This window comes from Alosa alosa, chromosome 7 (genome assembly GCF_017589495.1).
Source record: "Alosa alosa isolate M-15738 ecotype Scorff River chromosome 7, AALO_Geno_1.1, whole genome shotgun sequence".
NCBI lineage: Eukaryota > Metazoa > Chordata > Actinopteri > Clupeiformes > Clupeidae > Alosa > Alosa alosa.
In genome coordinates this window covers 2,584,202-2,599,114 of record NC_063195.1, presented here as the reverse complement: position 1 = coordinate 2,599,114, position 14,913 = coordinate 2,584,202, and the positions used below count along the sequence as shown (strand labels likewise).

The 14,913-nt window shown below is 39.9% G+C and overlaps 1 long non-coding RNA gene across 2 annotated transcripts; it reads right to left on the bottom strand.

Annotated features, from left to right (window-relative positions):
• Positions 1-8,305: 8,305 nt before the first annotated feature.
• Positions 8,306-10,958, bottom strand: LOC125297443. Of its 2 annotated transcripts, XR_007194030.1 has the most exons (4): positions 10,904-10,958; positions 9,590-9,683; positions 8,967-9,039; positions 8,306-8,445 (listed from the first exon to the last, which is right to left on the bottom strand). It is a non-coding gene; the product is annotated as an uncharacterized LOC125297443 (long non-coding RNA). The 2 variants fall into 2 exon arrangements; XR_007194029.1 differs by lacking the exon at positions 10,904-10,958 and having other exon boundaries at positions 9,590-9,797.
• Between the last annotated feature and the right edge of the window lie 3,955 nt (positions 10,959-14,913).

Below are 14,913 nucleotides of genomic sequence, written 5' to 3'. Positions count from 1 at the left end.
TTAATAATAGATATCACCATAAAAAAAAAGCTTAACTCATGTCACACTGTTGGCCAACAGCAACATCCATCTTCTTTGTTTTCAAGTAGCAGGGAATTCAAGCCAAACCGTTTGCAACTCTGCCATCAATCATTATGTTAAGCCCGCCCTACTACTCTATACACGCATTTGATTGGTCTGATAGAAGTTTAATTTTTTCTGAGCTCACAAGCCAATGGAGAGTTGCTAGACTAACCCTGGAAGCAATGTAATTTGCTCGCTTAGGGTGCGTCTAGATTTCTAGGCTAATATACAGCATGCACATACACACAAACCCACAAGAACTATATACAATATGCAAAATAACTATATCCAGCATGCACACGTACACAAATGCACTAATAACTCCTCATTCCCTTCAGTCTCATCATCTTCTTGATCTTTATCTGAATGTATTAAGAATGGGTTGCAGCATCGGACCTCACCCCCTTCACACTTGCAATAGTCAGTGCAGCTGAGACTTGCAGCATGGCAGCTGTAGTTTCCTTTGCTGCAGGCTTTCAATGTGCTGCAGCTACCGCTGGGGACATCAAGCAAATTTACTGGAGCCACTGCCTGGATGGCAAGAGCGGGCATGACAGCCCTTTCATTAGCAACCTCCCACCCAAACTTTGTGATGTCTCTGGCCTCTGCAGGAGGCTCTCTCTGACCTGCAGCCTTCCACAACATGACCTGAAGATGAGCACGCATGTGCAGCATCAGGTTGGCATCTGTTGGAGGAAGCTTTTTAAGCTTAGGAGGCTTTTTGCTGCGACTGTAAATCTGGTAGCGAGTGTTGTTCAAGGAAACTGCAGCTGCACTGACTACTGCAAGTGTGAAGGGGGTGAGGTCCAGGCTTTCCATTCAGCTGCACTGACTGCAAGTGTGAAAGGTCCGCTGCTGCAACCCAGCCATTCTACTGCAAGTGTGAAGGGGTGAGGTCCTTTCTGCAACCCATTCCCAATACATTCAGCTGCACTGACTACTGCAAGTGTGAAGGGGGTGAGGTCCACTGCTGCAACCCATTCTACTGCAAGTGTGAAGGGGGTGAGGTCCGCTGCTGCAACCCATTCTACTGCAAGTGTGAAGGGGGTGAGGTCCGCTGCTGCAACCCATTCTACTGCAAGTGTGAAGGGGTGAGGTCCACTGCAACCCATTCTGCCACATTCCAGCTGCACTGACTATTGCAAGTGTGAAGGGGTGAGGTCCACTGCTGCAACCCATTCCCAATACATTCAGCTGCACTGACTATTGCAAGTGTGAAGGGGGTGAGGTCCGCTGCTGCAACCCATTCCCAATACATTCAGCTGCACTGACTACTGCAAGTGTGAAGGGGGTGAGGTCCGCTGCTGCAACCCATTCTACTGCAAGTGTGAAGGGGGTGAGGTCCACTGCTGCAACCCATTCCCAATACATTCAGCTGCACTGACTACTGCAAGTGTGAAGGGGGTGAGGTCCGCTGCTGCAACCCATTCTACTGCAAGTGTGAAGGGGGTGAGGTCGCTAAGCTGCAACCCATTCTACTGCAAGTGTGAAGGGGTCTTCCACTGCTGCAACCCATTCTATTGCAAGTGTGAAGGGGGTGAGGTCCACTGCTGCAACCCATTCTATTGCAAGTGTGAAGGGGGTGAGGTCCACTGCTGCAACCCATTCTACTGCAAGTGTGAAGGGGGTGAGGTCCGCTGCTGCAACCCATTCCCAATCCATTCAGATAAAGATCAAGAAGATGATGAGACTGAAAGGAATGAGGAAAGAAATGGTGAAGATGGTGAAGGCTATTGAGTGGGATTGTGTGGTTGTTGTTAAATATGTGTGTGTGTGTGTGTGTGTGTGTGCATACTGTATATAGTTTTATAGTTTACAGTGTGTGTGTGTGTGTGTGTGTGTGTGTGTGTGTGTGTGTGTGTGTGTGTGCGTGTTGCATGTTCTATATAGTTCTTGTATATAGTTATTGTGCATTTGTGTACGTGTGCATGCTGGATATAGTTATTTTGCATATTGTATATAGTTCTTGTGGGTTTGTGTGTGTGCATGCTGTTATATAGTTATTACCTCCGCCAAAAGGAGGTTATGTTTTCATCGGGGTTTGTTTGTCTGTTTGTTTGTTTGTTTGTTTGTTACTTAAGATAACTCAAAAAGTTTGGGAGTGATCCGGATCACCGTCTGGATCAGGAGGCCATTATGTTTTAAGCTTGGCCGGTCTACTCAGTGCTTTTCTAGTTTTGCATGCTTGCAGCTTAATTTCTTAATCTGTCTGTCCATGGGTCAACACTGCCTCCTTACCAAATCCCCCAAGTATACATGTTTACCTTGGAAAAACAATTTTGAGCCTGGCTTTATCTCACTATCTGCTTTTGTGTGTATGCAAATTTAGGATTTTTGCAATGAGATAGGGCCTCATTTGCATATGTAAACATTAAAATATAAAAAGCTTATGCAATACATTTTTTCTCATCTTAACATAAGTAATCAACTCAGAAAGTTTCATGGTGATATCTATTATTTAAATGTATTATTTTTCACTCAACATTTCTGGGTTTACTATTGGGCCTATGGGGATCACGACTAGACTACTTCTAGCCTACTCTTTGGTGTAATGGCCAACAGATCCACTTGCATAAAGTGTTTGCAGGAGTATGAGGACCGTGTGCGTAAGTGTGTGTTGTGTTGATAGCAAGTGCTTGCTTGCTTCATTCACCAAACTTGTTTGGACAGTAGATTTATAAATGTATTCTACTGTAGATAATGGGACCCAATGCTAGTAGCCTACAGTACACATATACAGCAGCTCATGCCCATACCAAATTTAATTAAGTAGATTTTTAATCTTGAACATAGAAATAATTCATTTTACTCAGACACTTTACAGCAGTACCAAGACAAATAGGGGGAAATACTACACAACAATGGGGGTAAATTGTTGAAATCCTCAGGATTTCATGTAGGCTAGGCTTCAATAACATGACAACTGGGTCAACAACATCAACAACACATTGCAGGATGTCCCTTTCATGTGTACAATCACATGACAACTAGAGGGGTATTCCATCAGCCACCCTAAAGGCTAAACCTGGCTTATTAAAGTTTCCTTGATTTTAGTGAGAGTTCCGTTCCATTAGTGTGGTTAAGGTGAATCCCAGCTTGGTAACTGGTAGCAAGTTGATAGAATACTACTGTAGCTTCAGTGCAGAGCATCCGTGGAGGTGCAGCCATTAACAACAACACATTAGCATTTCATCAAGGCACCCAAAGTCTATTAGAGTCTTAATACCAAGCAGTGTTGTAAGGCTATGCCCACTCTGCCGCCACCCACACACACACACACACACACGCACGCAAACACACACACACACACTGTGTCTGTTTCCAGTGTCTCAGGCCAACCTTCTCCATGTAAAAATAATATAGAATTGTATAAGAATCCAGCCCAGAAGCCTGTTTTCTGTGACAGGTCAGCTAATACTGTCAGCTGATACTGTCCAGGTTGTTTCTGTTACGATTGAGAATACAGAGGTCAGTTGATACTGTACTGTCCAGGTTTTTTTCTGTTATTATTGAGAAATAGAGGTCAGCTGATACTGCATTGGCGTGTTTTGGCCACATGATGGCACTGCAGAGCTTTAAGTGAGTAGCAGTTACAGGCCTGTTCTAGCTCCCTGCATGCACACTACTGGAGGCTGTGTTACTGTTGACATCCACATGATGGCGCTGCAGAGCTTTGAGTGAGTAGCAGTTACAGGCCTGTTCTAGCTCTCTGCATGCACACTACTGGAGGCTGGCAAGCTTTGGCTTCCTGTTTGGTGAGACAGGCTTCTGCTTGGTTTGAATTACTGTTGTGGTTGATTCATGGGGCAACTTTTTGAGCAATGTGTGTGTGTGTGTGTGTGTGTGATAAATGACCTTTACACAGTCCCCAGGTCATCCTCACTGCCCCTATGTGTGTGTGTGTGTGTGTGTGTGTGTGTGTGTGTGTGTTTGTGTGTGTGTGTGTGGTCATTCTTACTGTATAATGTTACATGACAAGTGAAGTCAAGTGAAAAGTGAAGAGAACTATTTGCCACCTGACTGCATGTTTGATAATATCCCCTTTCATCTACCTTAAAATCCAGCAAGACATCAGGTCAGGTGTGTGTGTGTGTGAGAGAGAGAGAGAGAGAGTGTGTGTGTGTGTGTGTGTGTGTGTGTGTGCCTGTTCATTCATCTAATGTTGCGAAGGCACATTCTGTTTATTACAGTTTTTTTTTGCGATTGCTTTCACCTGTTTACAGTAAAGAAACTGGGATCCACTTGAACACCTTCTTTGCACAGCAGAAAATAAATAAACAGAATATAATACAGTAAATTACTTTAAAAACCCAACATATAGTATAGAAGGGAAATAGCTTATGGGGTCCTATACACAGCAAATACATGAGTGTTAAAATGTTAGGGACGGTGTTGAATATAGAGTGTTGGTGTTATTTTAACACCACGCAGTTATGAAATAGCACTGCTAGTGTTGCCTGTGACTTATTTGCGTTGTCAAATCAGAGTGTTAAGCTTTTTTGGTGTTAAGGCAGATCTAAGCCACGCCCTCACGTAACGGTTGTCCAGGACGTGATGAAGACGAAAGCCATTTTCTTTCACAAGGGGAATACTCAAGACGGTAGAAGGTAAGTGCTTAATTTGACTGTCTGGGGATATTTAAGACTTAGTCATACACCTGTTATTATGACCGCCCAGCCTAGCGGTCATATAGGTTTAGTCAGATTTTTTTTTTCGCATGCCCAAATTTCCGTCAAGGATTCCCAGAACACTGAAAGACCGGGGTACACGAAACTTGGCATGGAACCATCAACACAATAGCATGGAACCATCATTTTTCGTTTTGATCTGTAGCCCCCCCGCTGGACTGGACCCCCCGAAAGGAGGGTAGGGTTTTTTGTATGTTGATCTCAAGGGGCCATGTCAACCCATTCCATAACCACTCATTTCATGTATACCACCTAGTTAAACACAAAAAAGTAAAAAGGAGGTGTTGTAATCGCAGGTATCTGTGACCTAACATAGTCAAAACTGCACGAAATTGGAAGTTTAGGATCATTATGACACCCTCTGTATGCACACCAAGTTTTGTGGAATTCCGTTCATGGGGGGCCACACAATAAATTAATTTATGTTACTATACACCAACTGGCCTGTAGGTGGCCGGAGACCGTTTTCTGTGAATATCTCGAGAACCGTAGGGCCTAAATGCACTGCAATTTTTTCATTCTTCAGACAATTATGCAGTGGATATTATGCACGACCTACTAGAAGGTGTTGTACAGTACGAGTTAAAGCTTCTTTTTCAGTATTTGGTGAAGGACTACATTTCTTTAAATGCGATGATCACCTGAATGCATTCAGCATTGAGGAGGTGGATGATGTGTTCAGTGTAATTTGTGTGGCTGATCTGATCTGACCTTATGACAGGCAGTTTTCACCTGAAAATGATGAAAGAATGTATATTGTGCCCTACTGCAGTTTAGTCTGAAATGTGCATTGAATTGTCAAAAATGGATTTAATATAAAGGTACTTTTTTCTACAATTTCTGCCATTTGTCTTTTATTTCAGGTAGTATATATGCTCTTTTGATCCCGTGAGGGAAATTTAGTCTCTGCATTTATCCCAATCCGTGAATTAGTGAAACACACTCAGCACACAGTGAACACACAGTGAAGTGAAGCACACACTAATCTTAGCGCAGTGAGCTGCCTGCAACAACAGCAGCGCTCGGGGAGCAGTGAGGGGTTAGGTGCCTTGCTCAGCCGTGCCTACTGGTCGGGGTTCGAACCGGCTACCCTCCGGTTACAAGTCCGAAGTGCTGACCAGTAGGCCCCCTAGTGGGGCATTGGGAAATTTGACACCCGATAGTGTCATTGGTATTTACACCTAGTAGTGGTAACTATTAGTAATTTTTACAGTTTTTCTCAGTCGCTTTGGTGCTTTTTTCAGATCAGAATGAAAATTCTCATAACTATTAGTACAACCTCCACAATATTTAGTCATTTGTGCACATCATAGTAGCAATTTCTCCTTCCTTTGAACAAATTGCAAATGCTTTTGGACATACAATTCTCTGCTGTTTTTTAACATTATCATTTGCTTATGTCATGTCAGTCAAAATGAACTATATTTATCGATGCTGAATAGTCGTTCCCAATAAAACTAATAGTCTTCATTTCATTGCTTGAGTCATTACATACAAAATTGTTGAACTAGTTATCAAATTCTGTCACAATGCTGTAGAATTGCAAAAAGCATATACAGTAAAAATGTACGTATTCAGTGTCTTGTACTCACTTACTCCCCTAATGTGTAACTTTACTGTAGTTTTCAAATGGCTGTACAAGTACTGTATAGTGCTGTCTTGAGCATGTTCAGGTAGTGTCACCGAGTTCTGACCTCTTTTTGCATTGGAAAACACTGAGAGAACTATCATAATGAAAACATGACAAAGCCATTTGACTATCTTGTTCATAAACAATGGTGTCAAGACTTCTCATTTTGATGACACTGACAGTTTCATTGACATAAATACTTGCTTTTGAGGAATTGACTATCCATTTTGAGCAAGTGACGTGCTTTTGCAGGTTATCCACTACACAGTAAATCGGCCAGTGTTAATTTTACTCTATGGGTGTTAATTTTAACACTATTCCAGAGTTTATATAATCCTCACTCATCAGTGTTAAAATAACACTTGCCATAGTGTTGCCGTATTAACACTAGCCTAGTGTTTCATAATTAACTCTATCAGAGTTAAAATTAACTCTATTGGAGTGTATTATTAACTCCATCAGTGATTCATAATTAACTCTATTGGAGTAATTAATTAGTTTCTAGAGCCATATATTTATCAAAATAAACATATTAAACAAACCACAGCAAATTAATTACTTTTCTTTTTTTATTAACATTTGCCATGATATGGCTCAAATCAATGTGCAGAGGTACAATATATATGTCAAAGTTTGGTCCATAAGCATTTTGTTGAGCAAAGGCCTTATACTCATACAAATCATTGACTTTAACAATAAAACAATGTTCCTCACAATCCATAACCACATATGCATGAAAATGCTCTGCAACACTGAGTAAACATTTCATAAACAAGAAATAAAACAATATAATCAAGAGTCTTTTTACAATTTCACAAACTTGTGTTTTGCTTCAAACCTATTACTAGAGATGTGCAATAATGGGCCAATTTTCCATAAGCAAGACAGATAATGCACCATGAAGTGATGTTACATGTGGGTATACCCAAAGTCCTTTTAGGCAAGTCCCTCCACTCAGCAGCCATATTGCAACGCATTTTGGGCACTTTCGGCAGGCTTCACAACACCAATCTTGCTCCAGCAAGAAGATCACAACACATGATTGGCACAATCAATGTCTTCACAACACAACACATGATTGGCTCAATGTATTTACATGTCCACGTTTTGCCACGGAGGGGGGTGTGATATATGTAGACAACACCATATGTTACAAACTAACCCCATGCATTTCTATGGAGGATTTTTTGAGTGCTGTATCTCCTCATTAGAAAGTCTACCTCCTTAAAAAGCTCATGGTGTTCATGTATTCCAAGGCTCCCGAGCTGCGACACTCGTTGCTTTAGGCGCCATGCCAGATAGCCCGTCCCTCTTCCAGCATCGTAGAAGTGTTCCTGCAAAATAATGTGGGCAAGAACTATGATTATCCAGATCAATAGTTGAACATTATTATTATATATAACCTTAAATGGAAATTAGTAAAATCTTACATAGCCATTGGTGGAGTAAGGATCACTGAAATTAGGAAACAGTCACAATGCCGAAAGTGCATATCTTTTCCTTGACTTACTCTGGTATCTGGTATCCTAAAAACAATAAGGGAAAATTATATTAGATATATTCAGACAACATTACAAGCTATAAAATGGAAGAGTGATTAAACACGGATTATGGATAAAAAATATAGACTTAAGATGTTCTCTAAAGAGCTGGGTCTTGCCACTAAAATATGCTTAAGTAATATTACATTACATTACATTAGACATTTTTAGGGTTCACTCAAACAGTCAATTGTGATGTTATGTTACAATGTTCTCTCACTTTGAATGAATGGAACGATAACATTGGATCAATGTAAAAATGGCACTACCACTGAAAAGTCTGAGTAGGGATGTCCTGAGATAACCCCACCCATGGAATCCCTCTCGTTTAGTCAGAAAAGAGTTAATAGTTTGACTGGACCTAACTGTTACATACAATTAGATTAATTTATTCAAAACAAAACATACCCATGGACCAGGATATTCAGAAGATGCCTTCTTGTACAGTGTGTCAAGGTGCTCTACTATACTCCTCCATTATTTCCTCTCCCATTTAACTCTTCTCCAGAACCTCCTGGACCATCTATGCGTAAAAAAAGAAACAATAACAGTGATACACTTGTAAAGAGAAAACTTACATGCACCCTCTAAAAAGTGTAAATCCAGAGTACAAACAAGAAAGCTAAGGGGGCAGCTAGAACGTCAAAAAACAAATGCTATTTAATACCACTGATAGTGCTCAAAATATAATTACACTTCTGTGGTTGTGTGATGAGGGTCTCTACAGACAAACAGAAGTATTGTAAACTTGGAAAGTGTACAGAGAGATTATAACAAGACATGTATCTGAAGGAAGCAAATTGCTTGGCTTCGTGTTCTAGTAGCATGAAATCAGTGGGATTTTGATCTTGCAGCACTGGATCTGCAAGCAGATCTGACTGAATCTAATAAACATACTTTACGTTCAGCCAGATCTGTGCAGAGCTGCAAGATTGAATGTGCCCACTGATTTGACACTACCGGAACACAAAGCCAGGCTTCTGCATTTTGGAGACGAGACAGACAAGGATTTCTCCTAGTGATATTTTAATTTTAAATGCTCACCTGTTTGGCCTTTTTCTGCTGAATCTCCTATGGCAGAGGTGTTCTCTTCTTTTGCACCAATGGATTGATGTGCCTTGTTTGAAGAACAAGAAAAAAAAATTGGAATCTTAAAGGGCTGCTTTAAGAAATTCGGTCTCCGATTTTATTTCACTTAATTCAACTAAAGGGTGACAAAATCTTTTTTTTTTTTTACCATACCCACTTTATTTGGCGTGAACAACACATTTCACAATTTTCTTCATCAGGTTTGAACGTGAACCTAAAGCCTTCACGCCAAATAAAGTCAACAAAATATACCCTCCAGTGTGCGATTTATACTAGTTTTTGACTTTTTAATAGTTATACTGCACACCATCAGCACCTGCAAAAGGGCTGTGCACAGGGATTTTGAACTTTGATTGATTTCAACTGTATTTCTTAAAAAGGATCATAAGGATCTGCATTAACTCCAGCCAGGATACAAAGTGTGCGTGTGAAATCATTAAGAAACATGCCTAAGGTCAGGCTGATTCATAGTCTAAACAAGCTAGAAAAAAGAAAGAAAAAAAAGAGTTTGCAATATGGCTGCCGAAAGGGAGGGACTTGCCTAAAAAGGACTTTGGCTAAACCACATAAAACCTCACCTTCTCGAATTAAACTTTGAAAGGAAAAACCAGGCTGCAGTTTGAGGTACTTTTTTCTCCATGGTACTGGACATTGATGAGCATTTTGCTGACCCTGTTAAAACAAAGAAAATGATTACATCAATACAAGAACAACAATGATTTGACTATCAGCAGTATATCAACTAACCAGCAAAGGACTTCTAAACTTTATTCTGACATTATTTACCACAGGTTACCAAATGTTTCAACCGCAAGTGTTTTTTTTCTTAAAATATGTTCATATAATCCCTACTTTTGGTGATAACATGACTGGTAATAACTTAAATAATTTCATTAGGCAGTAAACTTGTCTACATTTTACCATATCCATAAAAAAACTGCTCATAATTTCAGAGAATAAACATTTTTTACTCTGCTCAGCTGTAACGTTATGCCTGATGGACTGAATATCCTTATGCACATGCTTGCAAGCTATTGAACCACAATTTCTACAAATATCTAAAATTAGTATCAGCTAGCTAACTTCTATACTCTTTGGCTTACCTGCACCCTTTATAAGTTAGGAAACAAAGAAATTGATCTAACCCAAATAAAGCCAACAGACTAACAGAAACTAATACCAGTGCCATACAGAGAATGGAGACTGCACCAAACCAACCAGGCTAACGGTTACCTTACACCTCTGTTTGCTACAAATGCCTAACAGTTAAACGAATGCCCTCGTGGTCTCAGCTAATGTTAGCTAGCAGCAATTTTTATAACCAAGCAATAGTGTTCAGTTCAACCAAACGTCAATGAGTCGACAGACTGTTATAATTAGTCAGTCAACAGATCCATTTGTGCCAGGTGAGCATTTGGCAGCACACTAACGTTAGATCGCTATGAACAGTGGAGTTCTGGCTGTAACTAATGTTAATCAGCTAGGCTAATGTTAGCATGTTAGAGCTATTCCCTCAGTGGGTATTCAAATTCCAACCGCCTTTTCGTAATTTTAGAAAGGACTTCAAGACGTTGTCGACTCCAATATTATATTAATGTCAGTTTACAGTTTAAGTATTCCAAATTAACATAAACTTAACCATTTCAATTTGATAAGGTTATAACCCACCGAAGTTATGTTAGCTTGCTGGATGTTTTACCAATAATTTTCTGAGCTAGCTAGTGCTAGCGACCTTGCTACTAGCTAGCGACCAAGCTAACGTCACCAATATTTCATAGTAGGTAAAACACGTTGGTATGAAAACATATACCTGTGATGTGACATTACCTAATTGTGTATTTGTCGTAGTTTTCATGCTAGCTTACAGAAGTATAGGGAACAAATGAATTTACCTTTTACTATCCCACGATTTACTTCAATGGCGTCCATCTTCTTTTCAAAAATCTCAACTGAAGGACCGGAAGTGTAAATGACTCCACCCCAGAGTTCGTACATTCACACCCACTTAAAACACTAGGTTGTGAGTTTTAATTACACCGTGGGTGTACATGTTTGTTCAAACAACTCCCGAAGTTACACTAATTAAAACGAATGAACACTGAAAAATATGTCTCTGAAAAATTAACACTGTCAATTTTACTGTGTAGGTTTTACAGTTTGCATTAATTGTTTTGAGAAATGCACTAACTGCTGTGCAAATGTTAATAGTTATGTGAGAAAAGCACCAAAGCGGCTGAGAAAAACTGTAACACTGAGTTTTGTTGTCTTCACACTACACTGGTGTTGGTGTTGAAGAAAGCAGTGTTCTTTTTTAACATTTTCTTTTAACACCAACACCAGTGTAGTGTGAAAACAACACCATAAAGTGTCGTATAGTGTTGGTGTAGTGTTGATTTATAACAATATAGAGTGTTAAATCAACTAAAATTGGGTGTTAATTATCTAACACTTTCTAAAATGTTAATTTAACACTAGAGAGAGTGGATGCATATAGACACTTTGCGGGTGTTAATTTGACACTGACAATTTTGCAGTGTACCAAAATTAGTAATTCATTTCTCTTACAGTTTTTCTCGATTGCTTTTATCTGCTTAAGCAAACTGGAATCCACTTGGTCTTCATGACTACTTTCTTTGCACAGCAGAAGTCATCTCTTGTGAATGTGTTCACACGTTTTCATTGGGTTCACACATGTCTCACACCCTTTTGCTAAACAGTTACCACAGATGTCATTCAAAAATCCCAAACTCTATTAGTTTTCCCGTGCTAAAGAAAAGCAAAACATCTTTTCACAGTTGGTAGAGATTCCTTGCATAAGTCTGAATCTCTGATACACCTGTGTGATACTCCTTTGCACAATTCTTCAATCAGCAATCATTCATTATCTAGGCCTATAAGAGATGCCATATTTGTTTTGCTATTTGCGAGTATGGATCTAAGTCAAGTATGGATTTAGAGAAAGTACTCTATTTGGTGAAGAAAACGATACAAAAGGTGTTTACTGCAGGTCTATTTCGATGAAAAAAAACAAGATTCAATGAAATTTGTCTTGTGTAGGTGCTTACTGTAGGTCTTACATCAATGAATACAATTATTTTTCATTCAGTACATTTTGTCTTCTCACAGTTTTTTCTAATACCAGAAAAATGACAAAGAAATGGAATAGACATAACAAAATGCTCATTTTGAAAACTATACTTTGCATTTTGTTGTCCAGTGTGTAATGATTAATTAAAATCAGAGAGTGATTTGACGACAGGATGTGTTGTTAGAAGGGAAAATTTGCTTTTGCTGCATGTTTTAAGTGTTTTGAGAGAGTAACAGCCTTTTGTAAGCAAAATGTGTCATTTTGGCCAGAGTGTTTTTGTTCAGACATAGGTGTTAACTGTTTTGAAAAGGTGATGTCAGAGTTGACACAAGTATCAAAGCGATCAAGAAAAACTGTAATCTGATATCATTCTGAGGTTACAGTAACTGAGAAAACATTGGAGAACCCTTTTGCAATTATGTAAGCACATAATGTAATCTGAAAACTGCTGCCCTGTAGCCTGGCTAATGTCAGACCTCATCTCATTGAGACATTGTATTTGAAACGTGCTTTACGAATGTCCAGAGCCGTTGATTGGGCACTACGAATGTCTATCAAATGCGTCTGTACATAGCTCATAACGGCTTCGGTGTGTCGTCATCATCTTGCTGCCCTCCCTCTGTTCTGTGATTGGTTCCTTCGTTGAGGTGAAAACAAAGTCCATAGAATCCAGGCTGCCTAGCGTGAATAAAATTGTGCATAAGGCAGCATGGGGAAACCCAGGCTAGCTGCCCTGAGCAAAACAAAACAATGCGACTGATCTCAGCTGGTATTCTGTCTATAATGGAGTAGAAGGGAAATTTGTAACCCCAAACATATATATATATATTCAGAATTGTGTTATTTATTTATTTATTTATTTACACATTTTCTCAGTCGCTTTGGTGCTTTTCTCACATCACTATTAACATTTGCACAGAAGTTAGTGCAATTCTCAAAACAATTAGCGCAAACTACAAAACCTAGTGGATGACCTGCAAAAGCACGTCACTTGCTCAAAATGGATAGTCCATTCCTCGAAAGCAGGTATTCATGTCAATGAAACTGTCGGTGTCATCAAAATGAGAAGTCTTGCACCATCGTTTATGAACAAGATAGTCAAATGGCTTTGTCATGTTTTCATTATGACAGTTCTCTCAGTGTTTTCCAATGCAAAAAAAGGTCAGAACTCGGTGACACTACCTGAACATGCTCAAGACAGCACTATACAGTACTTGTACAGCCATTTGAAAACTACAGTAAAGTTACACATTAGGGGAGTAAGTGAGTACAAGACACTGAATACGTACATTTTTACTGTATGCTCTTTGCAATTCTACAGCATTGTGACAGAATATGATAACTAGTTCAACAATTTTGTATGTAATGACTCAAGCAATGAAATGAAGACTATTAGTTTTATTGGGAACGACTATTCAGCATTCATAAGTATAGTTTATTTTGACTGACATGACATAAGCAAATGATAATGTTAAAAACAGCAGAGAATTGTATGAAAACAACTGATACATGTCCAAAAGTATTTGCAATTTGTTCAGAGGAAGGAGAAATACTATGATGTGCGCAAATGACTAAATGTTGTGGAGGTTGAACTAATAGTGTGTGTGTGTGTGTGTGTGTGTGTGTGTGTGTGTGTGTGTGGAGGTTGAACTAATAGTTATGAGAATTTTAATTCTGATCTGAAAAAAGCACCAAAGCGACTGAGAAAAACTGTATTTAAGTTACACACAGGGGCATGCTGACTTCTGTCCAGGTAAACATGATCGGTCAGGCATACTTTTGGGGTCTGTGAATGTTGAATGCGTGTGTGTGTGTGTGTGTGTGTGTGTGGCTACCTGATGTGTGGCGGAACTAAGAATCTGTCATGAATAAGGCACGATGCCATCAATATGTCAACATACAACTTTAACACACACACACACACACACACACACACACACACACAAAACAAAACACACACACACAAAACGGCATCAATATGTCATCATCCAACCAAAGGGTGACCCGGCACCAGCAACACTCTCTCTCTCCCTCTCTTTCTCTCTCTCCTCTCTCTCTCTCTCTCTCTCCTCTCTCTCCCCCTTTCTCCTTTCTCTCTCTCTCTCTCTCTCTCTCTCTCTCTCTCTCACACACACACACACACACACATGTATGTCAATGTCTGTTATAATACAGTGCATGGGCCATTCTTACGACCATGGAACATGAGTCAAGCATTCACCTTTACTAATTACAAACACACACACACACACACACACACAGAGATTAGTCTATGTTGTGGTTGCAGGTCATAAGTCGGTCGTTGTACACGCTCCATGGCTCCACATTACCCCCACCCCTCATCACACACACTCACACACACACACACATACACACACACACACACACACTCACACACACACACACACACACACACACACACACACACATATGCATGCCTCGCTCTACAAAGCCTGATATCATTTGTCCTATTAATTATAGATGGTGGAAGATTTGTTATGCGTGCATAATGCCATCTCGTCATCGTAGCACAGTCACACACAAACACACACACACACACACACACACAAATGCACAGAGCGAGGGAAAGAGAGAGAGAGAGAGACAATGAGAGAGTGAGAGTGAGAGTGGGGGAGAAAGAGAGAGAGAGAGAGAGAGATTATGTGCCACTTCTAAACTGTTTTGGAGATCTTCTTTCCACAATATTGTGTTCCTCACTAGAATTGTGTAGTACCTGTCAGTCAGGTACTCTGATGGGAGAGTGCACTGGGGCATATGTGTGTGTGTGTGTGTGCCTGTAGGTGTGTGTGTGTG